Below are 21,953 nucleotides of genomic sequence, written 5' to 3'. Positions count from 1 at the left end.
TCAAAAAATGCTGGGCTGTAATCCAAGCTAATGAAAACAGCGAAATTTATAGTTTAGGCTGACTTCCAATACCTGGACTCACCAGGGGTCTTCTCAGCCACTTCCTTTTTTTTCTTTTTGTTTTTTGAGTCTGCAAATGGGAGGTCAGCTTAAATTGTGAATTTCCTTAGTATTAGTTTCTGTCACAACCCTAATATACTCTGAGCTTTACTCTGAGACTTCCCTGTTAGCGTATTTCATTTCCTCTCCTTAACAAAGTTGGTATGACCTTGATTGGATAAGCTACCACAGCTGAGGTTCAATTTTCCCAAGGGAAAGCCTTGCTCCAGGTTGGGTCCCAAGTGTGGTGATGGGTTTCCTTCATTACCCAATATGTCCCGTCGCCACAAATGGAGTCTTGCAGGCAACCTCTTCATAAAGGTTTTTCCCTAATATTAATTAACATAATTTCTTTTATGGCGTTAATAAAAACCCTTTGAAGGCTTTTTAACTTCTTACTTAATTGTTTTAAAGACAAGGTTAAGAAAGATGCCTTCTGTGTGAAATTACTAATGTAATTATGAGAACACAACTTCCCAGGCCTTCTTTGTTGAGCTGAAAGAGCAGGAACTCAACAGACCACAGAGAGGAACACACACACACAGAGGCAAAACTCTGCTCTTCCGACAGGTCAAGAACCTTTGAGGTATCTCCAAGACATCACCTGATAGGCTGTTCTCGGGGAAGGAATGTAGGCCAGTCCTTTTCGGTAATAAAAATAATTCAATCTCATCAACTTACTCATTCAAAAGTATACTCAACAATTATAGACTTCATCCCCTCTTCTTCTTCTGCCTCCAAGCCTGGGCCTTCTGTGAAAAGGCCACTGTGGACAAGGAATGAACTTCTCTTGCACCTAAAGGTCTTCTTCTCCCCTCATACCTCTGACTTCTCTGACTTCCTCCAGGTCTTTCCAGGCAGGAGATGCCCCAGACAGAGATGAGCAGAGAGTATTCTCTGGACTTTGTTTGGTTTCCTGGAGTTTGCGGTCCTTTGAGGTTAACTGCCATTATGAGATCTTTGGATAGCCCCTCAACTAAAACAGTTCCTTGAATGAGGTCACAAGTCATTTTCCTGCTATACTTTAAGGCTCCACTCAGTTTCTGCCTCATTGATACTCCTCTGGATCTTTCTGCTGACCTGCAGGGTTCCCCTGAGGCTGATATGATGATGATCCTTAGACTGTTTCCTTCCTATAGCTTGTGTCTGGCCTTCTGGATCTTACTGTAACTGTGACCTTTCACTAGGCCTGAATAGAAAAAGAAAAAAAGTATGGGGCCCAAGTATAAATCCTTCCTTTATTTATTTTTTAGTGCTTATTGAGCTTTTGATATTTTTCTTTATTCTTGAAAGCTCACACTTACATACATCAAATAATATGATAATATCTGTAGGCACACATGTATCTTCCCCAGCGGAAGTTGGTTTCTTCTGGGGGAGTTGGTTTCTTGAAACAAGTTTATATTCTGTAGTCCAGGCTGGTCTACAACTCATACTATAGCCAAGGATGTCCTAGAACTCATTGATATTCTTCCTCCCTCGGCTTCCCAGTGTAGGACTACAGACATGAGCCTCCATGCCAAGTATAAACAAGGGCTTCTCTGAGCATAGTGTACCATTATGACCGCCAAGGGCCTCAGAACCTCCACGCTGCTCCAGTTTTGAACTTATATAACCTCCCACCATCAAGGCCACCGAGTCTTCAGCACCACTTGCTATGCCTATTCCAGACCGAAAAGCCCCTCGAAGCCTTTGCTCAGCCTACATAAAATAAGAACAATCCCCAAGTGAACGGAGGAAGGAGGTAGAGGGTGCTAACTCTTTCTAAAAAATGTTTCTTGGTTTCTCAGCAATGTTCTAATACCAAAGGGAGAACCAAGTAATTTCACCCATTTTTTTCAGTCAAGTTTCTTGACTCGGGCTCCAATCACAACATACAGACTACAAAGGAAAAAGCACGATAAATCGAGTTAATGTAAGTTTTATGTGGCATGGGACACTTTGGAAACAAAGACTCTAAGGAAAGGAGAAATTGGGAGCATTTTCTTGCTTAAGTTTAATGACCAGGAAATGGTCACTGAAGGCAGGCAATCGGACAGTGGATGTGTTATTTAATGTTAACCAGCAAGGACTCTGGTGAGACTTGATTGCTCAGATTCCTCCTAGCATGGGTGTCTACATTCTTTGCCCTCAGGATTTGGGGACAGTCTCTCTGCAGTAGAAAACTTTCTCACTCTCTTGAAGAAGCCCAGAGGTTGACAAGACGCTCCAGTGACTGTCTGAAGGCAGTATACTCAGACCTGACCATCTTCTAGTTCTCTCTCTGGGAGCCCCTTACACTTCTCCATGACCTTCAGGACATTGTTTTCCAGGAAGTGCTTGTTTGAATGTGTAATCAGCCCTGTGTCGGTCAGCATCTGCCTTCTGACAGAAGCAAAGAAAGCTTGAAAGGAAGGGATGGAAAGAGGTTTTTGTCCTCAATAAGAAAGGAGGAATGATAAGACCTGATAGGTAACCTGGGACCAGCATCTCTTGACTGCAGAAGGGGATTGAGGGATGGAAGTGGAGAAGAGGCAGGAGCCTGATTATGTGTTTAAACCCCAGTACATACTCAGTGCTCTGTTAATGAGCTAATGGTCCCATGGGCTTCCTTTCCACCCCAGTTAATTGAATCAAGTTTTCTAGAAATTATAACCAAATGAGTCCTATTGAATCTTCTAATACTAAGCAGTACTTATTATAAATGTATTTTATATATTTGTATAAAGATTAAACAAGATTCAAATACCTTTCTACTCCCTTTATATTGCTCATCCGTATTGTTGCTGTTCAGAGCCATGACCCTTTTGCCCCTTCATACCCAGGCAAGAAGAAACAAAATTATCTATAAAACTGGCCGCCAATGATGCCAGGCTGCATTTTGTAAGCATGAAATGTTCCACAATGTTGGTGTAAAATGAACAGACATTGACCACTTAGAAGATGTATTTAGAAAATATCAATGAACCCATATAAAAGATAATTAAAGTCTACTAGTTTATGTTAATAAACAAAAGTAATGTTCTGGTTTGCTTTCTGTATGATAAATATGATAAAAGAAAGCAACAGATAGGTAGAAATGGTTTATTCAACTTTATTTCTGAGGGAAGCCAAGGCAGGAACTTAAAACAGAAACCATAGAGGAACTGCTAACTGTCGTGTTCCTAGACTCACATTCGGCTACCATTCTTACACAACTCAAGCCCACTTGCTGGGGATAGTACCACACACAGTGGACTGCAACCTCCTGCTTTAATCGGAAATCAAGAAAAGGCCCCCACAGACATGTCCATAGGCCAATCTGATGGAGGCAGTTCTTAATTGGGGTCCTGTCTTCCCAGGTGTGTCAAGCTAGCAATCAAGACCAGCCTCATAGATGTCATGCCTTCTTCAAGGCATGGTGTTTTCAGGTTAACTTTAAAAAGTTTTGTAATTTTTTTAAAGAATGTACTTTCTATATGTTTTAAAGATTTTCATGTGTGTGTTGCTCACAGAGACTTGAAGAAGCCATCGGACCTTCTGGAACTGCTGGACACGGGTTCTGGAAACCAAACTTGAATTCTCTACAAGAGCAGCAAGTGCTTTTAACTGCTTATTTGGCCATCTCTCTGTCCCTAAAGATTGAGTTTTGGTATTCCTACATTACTTCTATATCACCAATAACTATCGTTTTCAAAAGTTAATGTCACTTATACTGTGAGGGGTTGGTTTCATGTATAGAGAGGCCCGATGACAACTTTGTGGATTCAAGTTCTCTCTTTTCACCCTCTGGATTCACATGGGGAACAAATTCTTGTATGCCAAGCCCATTTACCCACTAAGTCAGCTCACCTGTCGTAACTCACTATCCGCTTGTAAAGAAGTAACAGGTAAATGAAGTAGTGAAGAAATTGCTAGCCAGACATGGGACAACATATTTGCAACCCCAATACTTGGGAGGCTGAGGCAAATGAATGGTGAATGAGGGATGGTGAATCAAAGACAAGACTGGGCTACTACATAGCAAGACCTTCAAGGACAAAAAATAAGAGGGAGTGTGTGGTGCCCCCCACAACAATGTCTTAGAAACTGGGTCAGGGACTTAAAGAGAATGAACAAAAGGACAGATGTGCATAGAGAAGAGCTGGGAAGAGGTGGGCTGTGCACAGACACACAGATGTGCATAGAGAAGAGCTGGGACAAGGTGGGCTGTGCACAGACACACAGATGTGCATATAGAAGAGTTGGGTCAAGGTGAGCTGTGCACAGACACACAGATGTGCATATAGAAGAGCTGAGACGAGGTGGGCTGTGCACAGACACACAGATGTGCATAGAGAAGAGCTGGGACAAGGTGGGCTGTGCACAGACACACAGATGAGCATAGAGAAGAGCTGGGACAAGGTGGGCTGTGCATGCTCCAATTGCACAACAACCCGGAACCTCGGCAGATTGACTATGCATAGCACACGGAGAAGGGTGAGCTGATCTGATGGGAGTTTTTAGCAGGCCAGCAGTCTAAGGCAGTGTGAGCATCCTGGTGGATGAAGCTCCAGCTGCTAGTCTTTGTACACGCTAGTCAGTCGCTCACAAACACTCACACTTGGGCTGGAGGAAAACTTTGCTATTCCAAGCTTGACCTATCAGTAAAAGCTTTGCCTGCTGCCCATGGCTCAGAGGCATTGGTCTTTGACATGGCCGTGCCAACAATACGTATTCATTCTGGGCTACTTCTGCTCTTTACACACTTACTCCAGGCTTCCATTCACTGAAGAATATTCAATTCTTGACTTTCTATACCCCTCCCTGATCCAAAATTTTTTCTGGGATAAAAGATAACATTTTCAGATTTTATTCCATATTTTCATCCATCAGATTTTGATATGTGCATAGAGTCCTTTCCTCATCTATGTGAACACCCACCTCAAGGACAGCAAACTTCATCTTTAGAAGCACAATCCACAAACCAGGGACAGTGTATCAGAAGAAGCACAGCATGTGTGGCCTGTGTGCAGAAGAGCCCTTCCCATTCCCGACTGCAGGCTTGCGCTATTTAAAAGGCAAACTCGAGAGCCGTGGTGGGCATAATATTTTAAATGCTCTGCAGCTGCATTCAGGAGTGCTACGCTTTGAAGTATAGAATTAATAGTTGAATGATATACCTCAAAGGGTGGCCCATAAGGCAGGCAGCGGGTAAAAACGGGACCTCTCCAGAGAGGTGAGCACATGATGTTGATAACAACCCCCATCTGGGGCCGATTCACCCACAAGCCATGCATGAGGGGTCTTCTTTGAAGTTGAATAAATGCCAGTAAAACAGGCTGTAGGTGTGCTAGAAAACTACTATAGACAAACAAGAAGATTGTGGCTCCCACCTGCATTGGAGCACACACGGAGTGCTATCCCCAAGAAGATGCTCAGAGACTCTCCCCGTATCTATTTATCACCTCTCTGTGTATCATCTATCATCTGTCTATTGCTTGCCTATCAACTGTCTGTCTGTCCCCCAAATCCTCTCTTGTCTAAAAAGAATAAAATACTGCCCAGGACTAAGGTCACAGTTTCACACCTCTGAAAAAATGGAACTACTACTAGTGACAGGTAGGATTAATTACCAGGTTGGCCAAAGTGTTACTTATTCCTTCCAGGTTTCAATACACACACACACACACACACACACACACACACACACACACACACACACGGCTAAAACATTAGTTAGCCTGCATCAAAGGCTCTGGTCCCTCGTTGGCTTCCAGCTCCTCTCCATGTATGGAGCTGAGGCCTAGTCCTTTGGCGTAGTAGGGATAGGCAATATCTTGGTGACGGTACCTTATCTCTCCCATCAGGCTTGTTTCTTGACATACACATCCCCCTTCATATATATGCATGTGTCTCCTGCCCCCCACATGCATGCCAAGACATGCAAGCTCACACAAAGAAACACAGATGCACAGACACACACATGCAAATGCATCATGCATTCCAATCTAGCTGAGCAGCTTGCAAGAGGTCTTCGCATGGGTTCTTTATTCGACTTTCTAGCTGAAGCCAGCACATCTTCTCTGGGAGGCAGAAGGCTGCTCTTGAAAGGGATCAGTTCTGACTAGAACCTTGCAGGAGGACAGAATTCAGTGCAGCTGTGGCTGTTCTTCAGTAAAATATGATACTGACATTTGAGCTTCTTGTAGTTTACAAAACAAAGTACTATTTCTCTCTTTCTCTTCCCCACGTAAGCATATAAAAACCAGTGTTTTAGCTGTCAGACCACAGGATACAGGTAATGACAAGGGGCAGATTTAACTGACAGGCCATACACTCTGTTCTTTATGCCAGTCCTAAAAGCCCCCTGTGCCTAGGCGAGCATACCACAGCTATGAAAATATGTCTCAGCAATGCCATCTCTCCTAGTGTTCTAAGTAACTTTCTATGTTCACACCACCTACCCCACAGCAAAGACCAGTCTTTTGTAGCTTTGTGTGGAGATTTGCATGGCAGATTTGCATGCAGATTTGCATGGCTTTTCCTAGGAAGACGTAGGCAAGCATAGGATCAGCTGTGAGGGCAGACCAAAGAAATGACTCCAGCCAAGTTCAACTTGGTAAACTTGTACGTGTGTCAGGCTTGCTTAAGGTAACATGTATAGAGGATGATTTACAGGTGTGTGACTCAAAGCCACCAAGATCACCAAGAAGTGCAATAGACTCCTCACTTAGCCAATCTTTCACCTCCTCTATATTCTAGTACCCCCCAAGGTCACATGCACCTGGAGGACAGGTGGAACCCCAGGCATGGGGTCTGTCTCCTCTGTGTTCATAGCCTCCCCACATCGCTATTACCAAAGCACCTTGATATCACTGGATCCTTGTGTTTACTTCATTGCCATGACGATGGGCCCCAAATCACCTCTGTCCATGACAGCTGACAGTCACGTCAGACCACAGAAAGGTGTTTTACACTCATAACCTCAATTTCCGTCCCATGAATAAATAATAATAATGTGAGGTGGGAGGAGATTAACTCTTACTCGCTATTCTCTTCTGCAAAGCGTTTCTTATGAGTCACCGTGCTGCAGACGGAGGATATTAGAAGGACTTGGAGACAGTTTGCCTGGGAACCAGAGCCCTGAACATGTGGACTCCCAGGTTTTCTGTCGGGGATAATTGCTAATAGAATCTGGATCAGGGTGTGGTTCACAAGACTCATCCCACAACCATTCCAGGCTGGCAATGCTTCAAACTTCCAGCTGGGAACAGGACAAAGATCTTCATTCCCCGAGGACATTACATCCCAGCCTGGACCACAGCCTTCAAAGCTGGTCTAACGAGAAAGTGAAAAACTCCAAGAGGCCTGAGTGGAGAAAGCCAGGGCAAGTGGAAGAAAACGGCAAGAGGACAGGAGGGGTGAAGAGGTCTTTACTAAACACATCCAAGTTAGATTCCCACCCATTGTTTCTGGGGAACTTTGTGTTTTCCCTTTAATGAGAAGGTGAGTTAGCGCTTGAGAGTCCTCTCTTGGGCTTCCTCCCTTACCGGGTTTCTGAGGTTCTATAGGAACAGATGTTGTTTTGAAACGTTGCTTTGATTCCACATGCCTTCAAGACTTCATTCATTCAGTGAATACATAGGAAACATCTTTTATGTGTTCCTGCCTGATTCCAGGCATCTGGGACACATCAGAAGAAAGTAGAGCTAATGACACATTAGACAATTTCGAAGGCAAAAGACCACAACGGAGAATATGGGGCTGGATGCATGTGTTCTTAAAAAGTGATTTAGGACAGAACTCAAAGTTAAAGAGGACTTTGAGGCAAGCCTGGGCAGAGTGGGACCCAGCCCTTAGAGTTATTTACAGGGAGGGAGAACAATTGATGAGCAAGGGAGGGTATCACTTCTAGGACTGTTAAAGCATTTTGATGGGAATGTGACCCGGGTTGGTGTGGACAGGCGGACCGCTGAGGATCTTGGATGAACCCAGACCCAGTGTGGCTTTGATTCTGGTTCTCATGGAGAGCTGAGCAGTGGATTGCCGTGTTCCAGCCACGTTTGGAAGGCACGTTTCAGCTGTGCTGTTGAGACCAGATGATGAGAGTGAAGACAGAGTCAAGAGAACTAAAGAGGAGTCCCCGTTTCGGGATACAAGTGATTGAGATGAGGCTATCCACAGGGTGTACGTCCACCTTGTAAGGGGGGAGGTTGCTGGGAGAGGAACATCTCACACATTTAAATGCAGTCATCACAGGCAACTGAATGGAGAAGTCTAACTCTCAGGACAGGTCTGAGCTGAAATACAGATGCTGGCGTCTTTGTTAGATGGTCAAGGTCAGCAAGAGACAAATGAGGGCAAGAGAAAACACCAGAGGACAGAGTCCTGAACGACTGAGAGTGAGAGATTTATCACCATTGCCGCTGAAGAACTGACTCTCTGACTCAGGTGTGAAATCTCACACAGGTCATAGCCACTGTATGGCCTAAGCAATGGCCTTGCTGCTGCCGAGAACATGGGTTTATATACAGGCAAATGTGTGTTCTTAAAAAAAAAATCATCTTATAGCAATAAAGAAACTGTGTGTGTATCTGTGCATGCACACGCGCGCGCGTCACAAACACACACACACACACACAGAGACAGAGACAGACAGAGAGAGAGAGAGAAGAGAGAGAGAGAGAGAGAGAGAGAGAGAGAGAGAGAGAGAGAGAGAGAGAGAGAGAGAGAGAGTTAGCCTTTCAAATACCATGGATTCTACATCTCTGGAAGTAACCAACCATGGACTGAAAACATTCTGACAAAAAGTTACATCTTTACTGATCAGGTAGGCAAATTCCCTAAATGATACTCATTAACAACTGTCCACCAAGCACCCACGGTATTCTAGACACCGTAAATAACCGTAAGAGACAATTTAGCATTCTCAAGAGGACATGCATAAATGGTTTGTAACCAGAACTCCACTTTGTGTGATGGACTTGGTACTAGAACCTGCCTACCATGAATAACAAGGGAAGAAACTTCCAAAATACAACAATATCACAAAATAGTGAAGAAGATCATATTCTTTAACATTTACCCTTACTTATACATAAATAATACAGAAACGAAAGGTGCTTGAGTCTGGTAGGAAAGACAGTGGAGATGGTGTGTACCATATACATGGAGTCTTGGGCGAACCCATCCACATCAGGTTGGACACCAAGTCCTGAAGGTTAGGAAGGTTCCCAGCCCTTTCTTTCCCTTTTCGCTGGTCTCATCAATTTAAAACCACATTCTGCAAGAATTCTAGTGTCCATATAATCAGAAAAAATTAATATTTGAAAAAATGTGATTTGAATAGGTAAGTGGGGGTTTATTCTATGTTCAAGTCAACAAAGTCTGACACAGTGCCACCCATGAGCGAGATTCCAAACACGAATATTCAGCCAGGACAAAGATGCCCGACAGCAAGAAGACAGACAAGCCTGTCTGTTCTGGCTTTCTTGTTCCCTCCAGCCTCACTCTTCCACACCCCCAACACTGCCCTTGTCTGTCTGCCCATTTGCAGTGAAGATCGAGGAGGAGGGGAGGGGGAAGGCCTGTGTGCCTCTATGCCCTTAGGGAAAATTGCACAGTGCTCCAGCAAAGAGTCAAAAGTTATGCTCAAAGATGTAAAAGCAAGATGTCCTTCTCCAATTCTACTCTCTCTCCTCTCTTCTCCCTCTCCTCTCTCCTCTCTCTCCTGTTTCCTCTCCTCTCTCCCTTCTCTCCTTTCTAGCCCCATTCTCTTCCATCTTTTAATCCTACAGGTCCACAGTTTACTAGAACGAGGGCCCTCTCTTCCCATAAATGTAGGATGACATTTTTGTGAGATAATGAAGAACTGCTAGAATAAGAATCTGTAAGTCAGTCTCTACTCTGAAAGGTGTCAACAATAGCATCAGGGAGCTCATACATGGTGTATGCTCAGTCAAAGACCTATAGGAATGGTTGCAAAGGATATCGCCATCATGACAGTGTGTATAAGATCAGTGTGATTTGTGAAAATAAAAAAACAAATGATTGGAAGGAAGAATATCTGAGTGAAAGACATTGTTTTGGGGAATAACTTCTCACACAACTCTTGGTCAGCATCTCCTTGACTAGGACATTGTGCAATAACTTTAAGGCTGGGTAATGAACCACTAGCTTCATTTTATTTTAGGGAAAAAGGGGTGCTGATGGTTTCAGGGTGTTCACTCGCTTACTCACATGAAATGAATGTGCTCAATAAAATGTTTTGAGTCGGCAGCCAACCAGCACAATCCCCTGATGATCATCATTGGCTGGCAAGGTCATGCTCCACCTACCTGCTATTTCTGTTGTGACTAATCAATGCCCACATCTCTTTCATCAGACACACATGTCTAGGATTTTTGCTTTTTGTTTCTTTGTTTGTTCAAACAGAAGATGGACAGTCTATGACAGGAGCATGTTAACATGAATGGGAAGGGATTCTCCCAAAGTGTATTAATCACTGTCTGTCTTAGTGGGTGCCCTAGGGAATGTTCCAGAATAATGAATCAAGTCTGGCTTGAAATGCCTCAAGTCATGGGCAAGTTCTGCAAAGACATCAACTCCATATATAGTTCGTAAAAGTGCTGGAATCATAAGCACTGCTTTCTTTTTTGAGATGTAAATTTTAAATATGCAAAATTTTAAATTAGCCTAATAGATTGTCCTCTCGATCCAGTCTATACCAATTTTCAGGTATAACTAAGATGCTTACTGCATTTAATAGCTTCAGCATGGAATAATTAACTGATGCTATTTTAATAAATGTCATGCCATAAGTGCAGCCTACTTTGTAAATGCTGAAAACACTTCTCACGGGTATAAACTGGCTGGGTTTCTCTGTTTAATGCCTTTGATACACAACTTCACACTCGACTCTCTTTATATTTAATGGGAGTATATATAGCAAACGAATTCCAAAGGCTCCTTTTATGCTAGTGTGTTTTCTTTAATATCTTTTTGTTCATTTTGGAACAAAGAGAAGTTTTCAGAGTCAAAGACACAGCCTTTAATTTTAAGGTAATTTTCCTTGCTCACAAACCTTAAATATCCACTAAGCTAACTGTTCTTTTGTTCTGAGAAGATCAGCTTCTAAAGCTCGACCTTGTAGAGATTAAAGAGCAGTTGTAGGAAATGCTGGGCCGAGATGGCAGGAGACTGCCAAGAGGAAAGAATGGTGAGGACGCTCACTTGGTAAACGTCTTCAATGAGGCGGATTAGACCTCCATATTAACCCTGTAGCAATGAACAGAAGGACCGGGTGTGGTAAAGGTATTGTCACTTAGATGAGTAATCACCATTATTAGCTAAACTCACCATTCTGAGGGAGGCATTGTGCCATATGAACACGAGATACCTTCAAATATGGGAGTGATTTTCCAAATTCTCTTTGAGAACTTGATTGATGATTGGGAAGAGTACTATAGATATGTGCTCCCTTAGCCATCCAGTGTGTCACAGCACAGAAGACACAGGAGCTCATGAGGTATTAAGAAGTCTGGTGACTTCTAAAGCCCCACACTCTGCCAACATCTTGGTGTTTCTTTGCCTGTCCACCTATGACCTGGCAATTTGTATCTCTTGGGTTCACCACAGCCTATTCCACTAAATCTCACAAAAAACTTCCTTTTTACATCACGTTGCCTCGGAATGTAAGCAGTCAGCTGTTCTCAAGTCCAAGCAGAGCATGATATTTCATCTGGGGGGAGGGGGAATAAGCTTATCAATACAGTTTATCAGCCATTTAAAATTAAAGCAAACACCTCATGCCACCCGCAACCCCATGATGGTCATGTCTCATGCTCCCTGTTACACTGCAAATACAGTTTCCTCATAGATTAAGTTTATTCTTAAACAGCACTATTCTGTTTTACATCTAAACTCCTTCCTTGCTTGGCTCATTCTGCAAGTAGGACTTTCATGTAGGATCTGAAGAGAAAGAGAAGAGGAGGGAGAAGTTGGGGTGGGGCGGGGGGAGAGTTCTTTCCTGGAACACAGAGTGATTTTATTTATTGGCACCTCGAGATGGACCAAGTTTTAAATGTTCCCCTCTTGACTTACTTGGGAGAGACTCATTTGTTGCAAGGTATTTGATTACACTATGTAAAGATATATCATTTTGATTGGTTTAATAAAAAGCTAGGCAGGTCTTCCGGACAGGGAGAGCTCTAGGAAGAAGGAAGTGGAAGTCACCGGTTGGATGCAGAGGAAGCAGATCATGAAGGAGAGGTAAAGCCCTGAGTCACGTGGAAGCCTGTAGACTCAGAGATGGGCTAATTTGTTGTAAGAGCTCTTACCTTGAAGTTTCACCTGTCAGTTATAGGATGAGTCAGTCCAGCTTCCAGCTTTTCTCTTCTCTGTAAAATCATGCAGTTGACTTGGGAGAAAAATGTTTGAATATGGACTTTTATAAAATCACATTTTCCAAATACTTTAGAAAATGGGCTATCCCTACTGCCACTACTTCTGGCATGTAACATTTGGATAATGAATGTGCCTTTAAAAATCTAAAGCTGTCTGAAGTGGTAAAATAGTAACTTTGTGGGCACTGTGTTGACTAGCCTTTGGTAAAACTATATCATAAGGTCTCTTATGGTCTCGTCATAATTATACTCATATACTCTTACATGACCTGCATATTGACTTACTCTCTGACTCTTATTTGCTGAAATATGATAATAGATTTCAGTCATTCCTGTAAAAGTTATACTGACTACTGAGAAGGATTTTAGTAGGAAGAAACCCCTAGACAGGCTGGCTAGAACATGTTACTGTAGCTGCTTTAGATGACTAGTGTCAAAATTTAGGACAATGGGAAGTGCACCTGGCCCCCAATAGTGAATGTTTGAAAGTCTAGAGAAACACTAAGTAGTGCACCAGAAGACTATGTGAAGTTGATGATTGGCTATTCCCTGTAACTGTCAAAGTCATTGTTTCATGAAACATTCATAGGCAATCTCATTAAATGAAGCCTACCTTTACTTAACCAAGTATAAACGTGTTTCATCTTAGTATGCATGATGGAAGATAAAAACAAGTATGAGGCTAGCCCATTATATATGACTCAAGAGTAAGCATAGCCATAGCATGTGCCTCAAGAATGCATGCAAACCGTATTACCTTGCATGTGGAATATCATGATGCATATTAAATCAGAGGTCTTCTGCGAGGAGCCAAACAAGTTATCTTTTAGTTTCTCTGAATGGAAAGAAAGGCAAAACACTGAAACTAACAGACAGTGAGAACAGAAAAAAACTGAAAGAAACAGACAGCTAGTCAACCCCATTACTTGACCAGAGGTGGCTAGAAGAGATGACAAAGGAAGATACAGACAACTGTTCATACTTAAAAGGCTCACACTCATATCTGCTTTTTGGTGAGAGAATTGAGGATTTCTTCCTGTCCTTATTTAATAAGCCTATATATTTTTGAAGATTTTAAAGGCTAGATAGAAAGATGATAAATATTACATTGCATCAGTATTAAATATTAGTCAAGAGATTGTGACTTGCTGTCATATTATCTGAAGTTTTTTACATTTTTAATTGTTTTCAGATGAGGAAAAAATAGACTAGAGGGAAAAAAGACAAGGTTCTAGTCTTTGCCTCATACATAATGCAACTACACATACATCTTCAGACAAAAACGGCCTCTAAATAGGCAGAGAAAGTTTGATAAAAGTACATGGACTTAAAGCAGAGAGGATAAAAGATAAACAGAGTCATACATAAAAAAGTAATTTAAGGATATTAAACTGAGGCTCTTAAAGGAAAAATAGAATAAAAAGTCATAGTGGGCCATGAAAAATTGAAATACACAGAGAGTCTGAATTCTGTATATTATTGTATTTTCTTTGAATTTTTTGACTGAAGAGGGGCATTTGATTCTGGAGGGTGCTAAGCTAACATATATACTTTAAAGATTTCTGACTACAAAATGTGAGTCTAAGGATATGTTACTTTGGAAAAGAAGTTCTGCGTTTGTTTTCACAGAGGATGGGAACCTGTGGATTCCTTCCAGGCTAATGTGGTTTGATGAAACAAGAACTCCCAAAAGGTCTCTGTGAACCCTAAAATTACTTTGCTCAACAAACAGCAGGAAGCAGTTCAGAGAAAACTATGCCCAAATTCCCAAAAAGATTGTTTATAAATGCTTGTTTTCCACTAAAAGGAGTTGATCATAAATGGTTAATGGTTACCATCAATCTCTTTCTTTTTAAAGGGGGGGTGATAAGATATAGAGATGTATACTTTACATTGGTATGGATCTTTGTCTACTGATATAAATTTAAGGTCAATTTTCTTACACTATCTATTTATATATACACATATATAATGTATATATACATATATATTTCTACTATTGTTAAGGTGTTTTTTATATAGCTTATTTAAAATTTAATATAGAATTTAAAAATATAGATTAATAGATAGTCATCTATAATAATCAAACTTTTAGTCATGGTAGTTAGGTTTCTAGATATACAGAAATATATTTCAGCTAGATAGACAATCTTCAACACTTCAAAGACCTACAGAATATGGCATCCAGAGGTTTTAAGAACTTAGATTTTCCTTGACAATGAGGCATGTCTGCTTCTGGCAGCATCATAGAGGTGGATGGGCACTGAAGAAATTCATTATTGAATTTGCCTTCAATGTGACAAGACTAGCCATTCAGGCAAGAAACTGCTCTTGCCTGGACTGCTTGATGGTCTGCTGTGTGAACTGAACATGCAGGACCCACAAAAAAGTAACTGCTGTACTTTCCAAAAGACAGAATGATCCTTCAGGGTTCCTGCTTCATGGAAGAAGCTGCCAGATATTCTGCAAAACACAGAAGAAAGGAACTGATGAACTTTGCCAATACAAAGCAGAGTAGATCTTCAAGGTTCCTGCTTCACTGAAAAGTCTGCCAGATACTCTGGGCCTGTAGGCTGAAGACGGATGTCCCAACATTAAAAGAGAACCTTGGGTGACTGTCCAAGACACAAGATGTCTCTGTCATTTCTAGAACATTGAAAGTTGCTTACAATGTACTTCTTTTTTACTTAGACAATATTGTACCCTTCTGGGCTCTTTGATGGAGTTGAAAACTAGATAGTTACAATTATAGTTGTCCTTAGTTATGATAAAGATAAATTAGATATGAAACTTTAGACTCACAAAGATAGGATAGATGGTAGGGTATTTTCCTTAGTTTTCCAAATGTAAATAGATTAATTGTAGCTATAATTCTTGTTTGATAACTCTTTGGTATACATAATTCTACTATGTTAAAGTTAAAACCTTCCTTTTCAATTAGACAGAAAAGGAGAGATGATGTGGGATGGTCCTTCTGTATACGTGTTGCTTTTATAGGTTGATGAATAAAGCTATTTTGGCCATTGGCTTATCAGAGTAAAGCCAGGTGGGAAATCCAAACAGAGACAGAGAAAGATTGTAGACATAGTTGATAAGATGCTGTGTATTCGTTGGAGGAGAAAGATGCCAGAACAATACCAGTAAGCCACAGCCTCGTAGCAATACACAGATTAATAAAAATGGATTACTTTAATATGTACAAGTTATCTAGGAATACACCTGAACCATTGGCCAAACACTGTTGCAATTAATACAGTTTCTATGTGATTATTAGGGTCTGGGCAACTGGGGGGGGGGGGAAGTACAGTCTTTGAAAGTGCTATACACAAACCTCTATAGAACACTCACACACAAGTCTCCAAAACCTGCACACACACCTACACACACACATACAAAACACATCCACGGTTACCATCCGTGAGAACACTTAACCCTAGCATCAGGGAGTGAGCTGTACTCCTGAGAGCCCAGGGTGGAACTGTACTTTCTCCAATACTTCAGTTCATAACTCCATAGTATGGGTTTGAACTGCATCTCCAAAGACAAAAGGAAAACCTCTCTTACATTTTCCTGCCTTCACTGGCTCTTTGTCAACTCAGCCACCTGTCCTGTACATCAGAAACCCAGGCCTGTCTGAAAAGGTTGGGCAATTGCCACTGAGACTCCAACATAACCTGTGGGTCCCAGAAGTCAGGTTTGCCTAAAAGGACCAGGAGGTGGCCTTCTCCCTCAGCCAGCACAACCGCTGAAAGGAAGCAGGAAGCAGACATAGACAAGAGGAGGTCAAGTCAGCAACAGAGAACAGGGGGCCCCCGCCGGGAGAGGCAAGGCTCAGGAACAGTCCCGGGATGAAGAGAAAAGCAGACGCCAGGAAAAGAGAAATCAAGCCAGAACAAACACAGGTTTCCAGGCTGACATGGCTGACGTTCCGTGAGCGTGTCATCCCTGGACAGGGACCCGACCACTAAAACGAAAGGAGTGGGTCTGGGTCACGGCCGAGAAAGGCGATAAGGACTGTCTAGAATCTGCAGGCGGTACTCTTCCTAGACCTGCTTCCTCAGCATACACCTGCACCGGCTGGGCATCTTGCTGCAAGGCCATCGCCAGCTGGGGGGGGGGGGGGGGGGGGGGGGTGAATTTAAACAGGCTCTTACGCCTCCCTGCACTGCACTTTCTTCATTACAGTCCAGTATCAAGCCTTCAATCTGAGACGACAAGATACAGCCAGCCTTGCTCACGGTATCTGACACGATGATGAAATTTCAGTTGGGAAAATTGCTTTATACAAATCCCAAACAGCTCCGATTTCTTTTTTTTGTACACTCCTTGTCTTATAGATCACAGGAAAGCACACGAGAGTCTCGCTTTGCCTTGTATTGTGTGTATGGCGGGTGTGTGGGGGAGGGGGGATCATCTTTTATAGGCATCTGAAAATATTACAATTTCATACATTTTAATGCCCCTCTCCACATAAACAGGTGTGTTGGTAGCAAACAATGCAGCCAGTATGAGATTTCTAATCACCTAGAAGGAGCTGTGAGACTCAGAAAGCATTAACAGAGCTGTGTCTCGGCCAAGGCTAAACCGAGCTCTCTTTAGCAGCCAGCAATGCGTGTATAATATGTAACAGCGAGAGCTAGACAGGAGTTATTTCAGGAAGTCCCAGGTGACCAACCCAGTGAATGCTGTAAGTAAGATTTCACAACATGGGGCTCGGCTCTGTGAATCGACTTTTCCACACTCATTTCAAAAATCCCTTCGCCAGATGTAGGTTTCAACTACGCTGAGATAGGCCATTTTCATTTTTGTGATTTTTCTCTCTGACTTCTCAAATTCCATCATAAAACAGGACGAGTGATACAGGCACTGTTTCTCTATTTGGAATTTAATATGTAAGATAGAACCTTTTTTTTTTTTTTTTGTCCTTCTGGAAAAATGTGAACCCACATTGTTCCAAGCATTGGAAAATTATTCCTCTCATGGCAAATCTAAAACAGGGTAATAAAACTGTGGAGCAGTTGGGTGGAGCGCCCCAGATTCCAGAAGTCTATGAAATTCAGAGGCCCCCAAGTTTAAAAAATAAAATGTCTGTTTATTTTGTCCTTAACACATTTCTAATTTGTTTTTCCAGATTGTTCTTTGTTAGCAAGGGAAAGCTATTTTTGTATTGTTGCCAAGAGACTTCAGAAACCAACAGCGTGATCAAAATAATAACTTCCTATAATGAAACAGTCTTGCTGCTTCAACAATATTCTGCTCTATATTTTTTCATGAAAATGTAAATTAAGGGCTTTTAGCGTTGGTGACGTGACCCCACAGCTCTGGAATCTCACACTAAATCAGTCTGTCCTCTTTCACTGCTGTCAGGCAAGAATTTCTCTTTGAAGCCCTCAAGCACTACTGAAAATCTTCACAGATATATGTTACTACTAAATGCTACTCGCTTGAGATTTCTTTTTTTAAAGAAATGATAGTCAGGGTTGAAGAGGTGGGTTAGGAGCACATACTGTCCTTGTGGAGGCCCTGAGTTGGATTCCCAGTACCTACCTCAGGCAGCTCACAAACACCTACAATTCCAGCTCCAGGGATCTGAGGCCTCTGGCCTCGAAGGGCTCCTGTACTCGCGAGCAAAGACACATACACCGACACGCATAATTATAAAATTAAAAGTTAAAAAAAAAAAAAAAAAAAACCAGCTAGTTCCAGGACAGGCTCCAAGCTACAGAGAAACCCTGCCTCGGAAAAAAAAAAAAAAAAAAAAAAAAAAAAAAAGGCTACAGAAACCATAATATAAAAAACTATTCAGATTTGTCAAAACAGGGTCAAGTTTAAAATGTCAGTTTCACACAGTATTTTCTCCTAAAATGTGTCCTCCGCAAAGTAGAAACTATATTGCACGTAGTTCCAGCTGTGCTAAGATTAAATCTTTTCTCTCTCACAAACAAAAATATGAAATACATTTTGGTTCTAATTTGCTTGTACCACACGCACATAACTCTACTATTGTACAGTTGTCTTGTGAGATATAACTGTATGCTATCGCCCTACTGGAGCGGACGTCACATTCATATTAGCTTTTAATAATATTTATAGAATGCTATCTTTAATAGTCATATTACTAGTTTTGTGTCATGCACTTTCTTCGTTAAAATCGTCATTGGCTCGTGAGACGCGATTATAACAGAGTCAGCCTATTGTTAACTATAAATGATATTAGCAGAGTCCAGCAAAACCTTCTCGGTGTGCCCATGTTTTCCTGTTGCATTTTTTGGTCACACATAGCCCTGAGTTTCTTTCAAGAGTGCTCACAAGCCTGTCTCCGCTCGAGATGCCGTTGCTCAGGACAGCAGAGAGAGACAAGCAGTTATTGCGACATTTGATGTCTGATGACGCGGTTAAAGGTAAAGCGATATAAATACAGAGCTCAAGGCCGCCACAACCTGGCCGTGGAACGGTGTTAGTGGGGGAAACTGTAACAGAAATGGTTAACCTGGAATTACTGAGGGACGGAAAACGGAACAAAGCGTTGCCTGTTCGGACCCTGGGCTGCCCCCCCACTACCTGTACTTACTTCGGTAATGAAGCAAAAAAGAACATTCACCCAAAGTATTTTTAAAATTACAGAAAAGTACTCTCATTAGAGCTTGAAGAAGTAATTGAATTTCTTTTTTGATCTAAGAACCCCTCATTCAGAGGGTCTTTCTCTTATGAATTCCATGAAAAAAAAAATCTTAGAAAAAAAATCATACTCTGTCTTTTTTTTTTTCTTCTTGTAAACTTATTTGATGAAAGCACGACTTCCTAGTCAGGATCAGACCGTGTCCTCCAAACATCAGTGAAGTCAGAGTTGATGAACACATCTATCTCCTTGCTTCATTCTCTCTAAGAAGGTCTTCCGGTCTTGGTTCAAAAGGCCATAACATAAAGCACTACCAAATTGTTCCTATTTTACAGAGTCCCTAGTAGCTACGCTCCGGGCCAGTCTTGAAGAGTAATTCTGAACTTGAGAATTCTCTGTCTCCTGCTCTGTGACACTGATCCAGAGAACCTTCACAACCTGGAGGCACTAAATGCTCTTTCAAAGGAAAGAGAATTAACACAGGACATCCTCTCTTTCTCCGAAAACTTCAAAAGCTATCTAAAATAGAGCACTGAAATCAAGGGAAGTCAAGTTGTTTGGAAGCAAACTCTACCACGCTCTTCACCTCTTCAGACATCATAATAGCAGCCATCGAATCTTTGAAATCAATTTTAAAGAGCCAGATACTATATTTATTTTTTTGAGGAGGGGGAGTTGAAGTAAACAAGAGTTTACATTTCCAATTAGTATCCATAAGGTTTGAGGTGATAGGCTTACTGTTTAAAAAGCATTTATACCATTAAAAAAAAGGCCAATAAAACTATATCCTGCCCCAAACAGAGTAACAATAAGAAGCAAGAAAACCATCCAAAAAATAAATAAATAAATGGGCAATGGATATGGGTACATTGACATCGATTGACAGACTCAGAAACGGAATTAAATTGGAAACCTGTTTTTATTATCCAGCTGATAAATCTGTTTAGATAATGGCACCAAGCAATATTATTAACTATATACTAAAAATATGTTAGCCGGGCTGTGGTGGCGCACACCTTTAATCCCAGCACTCGGGAGGCAGAGGCAGGCGGATCTCTGTGAGTTCGAGACCAGCCTGGTCTACAAAAGCTAGCTCCAGGTCAGGCTCTAAAGCCACAGAGAAACCCTGTCTCGAAAAACCAAAAAAAATAAAATAAAAAATAAAAATATGTTACCTTACTATTGATCAGAATCCAGTCAGTAGAATTCATACTAATAAATGGCATAATGTGGTCCAGATTAATCAAAATGAAAGTAATCCACCGAGACAGAGGCACAGAGCAAGGAGTTCCTGCTCTGAGCTCAGGTTCAGGCCCTGGAGGAGTCCAGGATCCCCACAGGTGAGGAGGCCTATGGCACTAGAAGACGGGTTCCTTCAAGAGCCAACAGCACCACTGCAGAAGTAGTATCGAGACAACATCTGCTCGCACATATGAAGGACGGCTCTGGTGGCAGTACTCTATTAAACATGGAAATCAATTTAACTCTCCTTTTAATTTAAAAAGATGAATTGCAAAAAAATCATAAAAATGAAACCAGATCTGATGGTACACACTTGTAATCCCAGAACTGAGGAGGCTGAAGCAGAAAATTTTGGGGTACCTGTGTGTAGGAGGAGGCTGCTTGCTCGTCCCAGCCACTCAGAACCAAAATAACCACACAGAAACTGTATTATTTAAAACACTGCTGGGCCCGTTAGCTCTAACTTCTTATTGGCTAACTCTTACATCTTAATTTAACCCATTTCTAGTAATCTGTGTATCGCCTTACTGGCAAGATTCCAACCGGCGTCTGTCTCTGGCGGTGGTGTGGGGTGGGGGGGGAGTGGCGCTACATAGCTTCTTCCTGACTCCACCCTTCTTTCTCCCAGCATTCAGTCCAGTCCTCCCCACCTAGCCCTGCTCTGCCCCTCTCTGCTCCGCTATAGGCTCAAAGCAGTTTTTTATTCATTAACCAATAAAAGCAACACATAGACAGAAGGACCTCCCACACTACCTGTGGCCACAGAAAGATTGACAGGTCAGCCAGGGCTACATGGACTGTGCTTATATATTTTTTCATATATACATATATATGTATATATAATGTATATAAAATATATTTTATATACATTATATATACATATATATGTATATATGTGTGTATACATATTTTATATACTTATTTTTAAGTTCACAAAGTGTGATGGTTTTACTCTTTTCTCACGGTTTACTTATTTGTCACTGTGTGTGGATGTCCATGCCATGATGTAAGTGTTGAACTGGAGAACAACTATGGACCATCTTGGGTTCCAGGTTTTCTATACCTAGAAACTGAGTACTTTAGCCTGCTGAGCCATTTCCTATCCTACCTTGGCTCTTAGAAATTCCAGCCCAGAGTATCTATTTAAGAAAAATTAGCAAAGATTTTAAGAAAACACACCACTCACAGAATAACAACAGAGAGATAATCCCACTACTTACAATGTACTTGTATATGCCAAGTATTCTTGGTGATGAAATCTAATTATAACAAAGCTCCTGCAGCTTAGATTGTATTATTACCTTCACTTTATACATGAGGGAAACTGAGGCACACAAAACAAAAGTAGCGGTTAACTCACGAACAATGTCAGACTCTAAAGCCTGATCCTGAGGTCTGCCTGCACCCCTAGATGGGGGAGCTGATGATTCAGTATTATATGCTAATTAGTAAGCTTTAGAGTCTAAGTAAAAAAATAATAATCAGCCCGCCTAAGTTACACTTAGCCTACTTAAATTTTCATTACCAAGCCCCATTTGCTAATGCTGCCTTCTAGCCACCTTGTATTTATGCCCAACAGTTATTACCCATAAGAGAACATTAGACTTTAGCTATAAATTGTGATGTGGATTTTGATTCAAACTACCTGC

This window comes from Arvicola amphibius, chromosome 4 (assembly GCF_903992535.2).
Source record: "Arvicola amphibius chromosome 4, mArvAmp1.2, whole genome shotgun sequence".
NCBI classification, from domain to species: domain Eukaryota; kingdom Metazoa; phylum Chordata; class Mammalia; order Rodentia; family Cricetidae; genus Arvicola; species Arvicola amphibius.
This window is presented reverse-complemented; position numbering follows the sequence as displayed.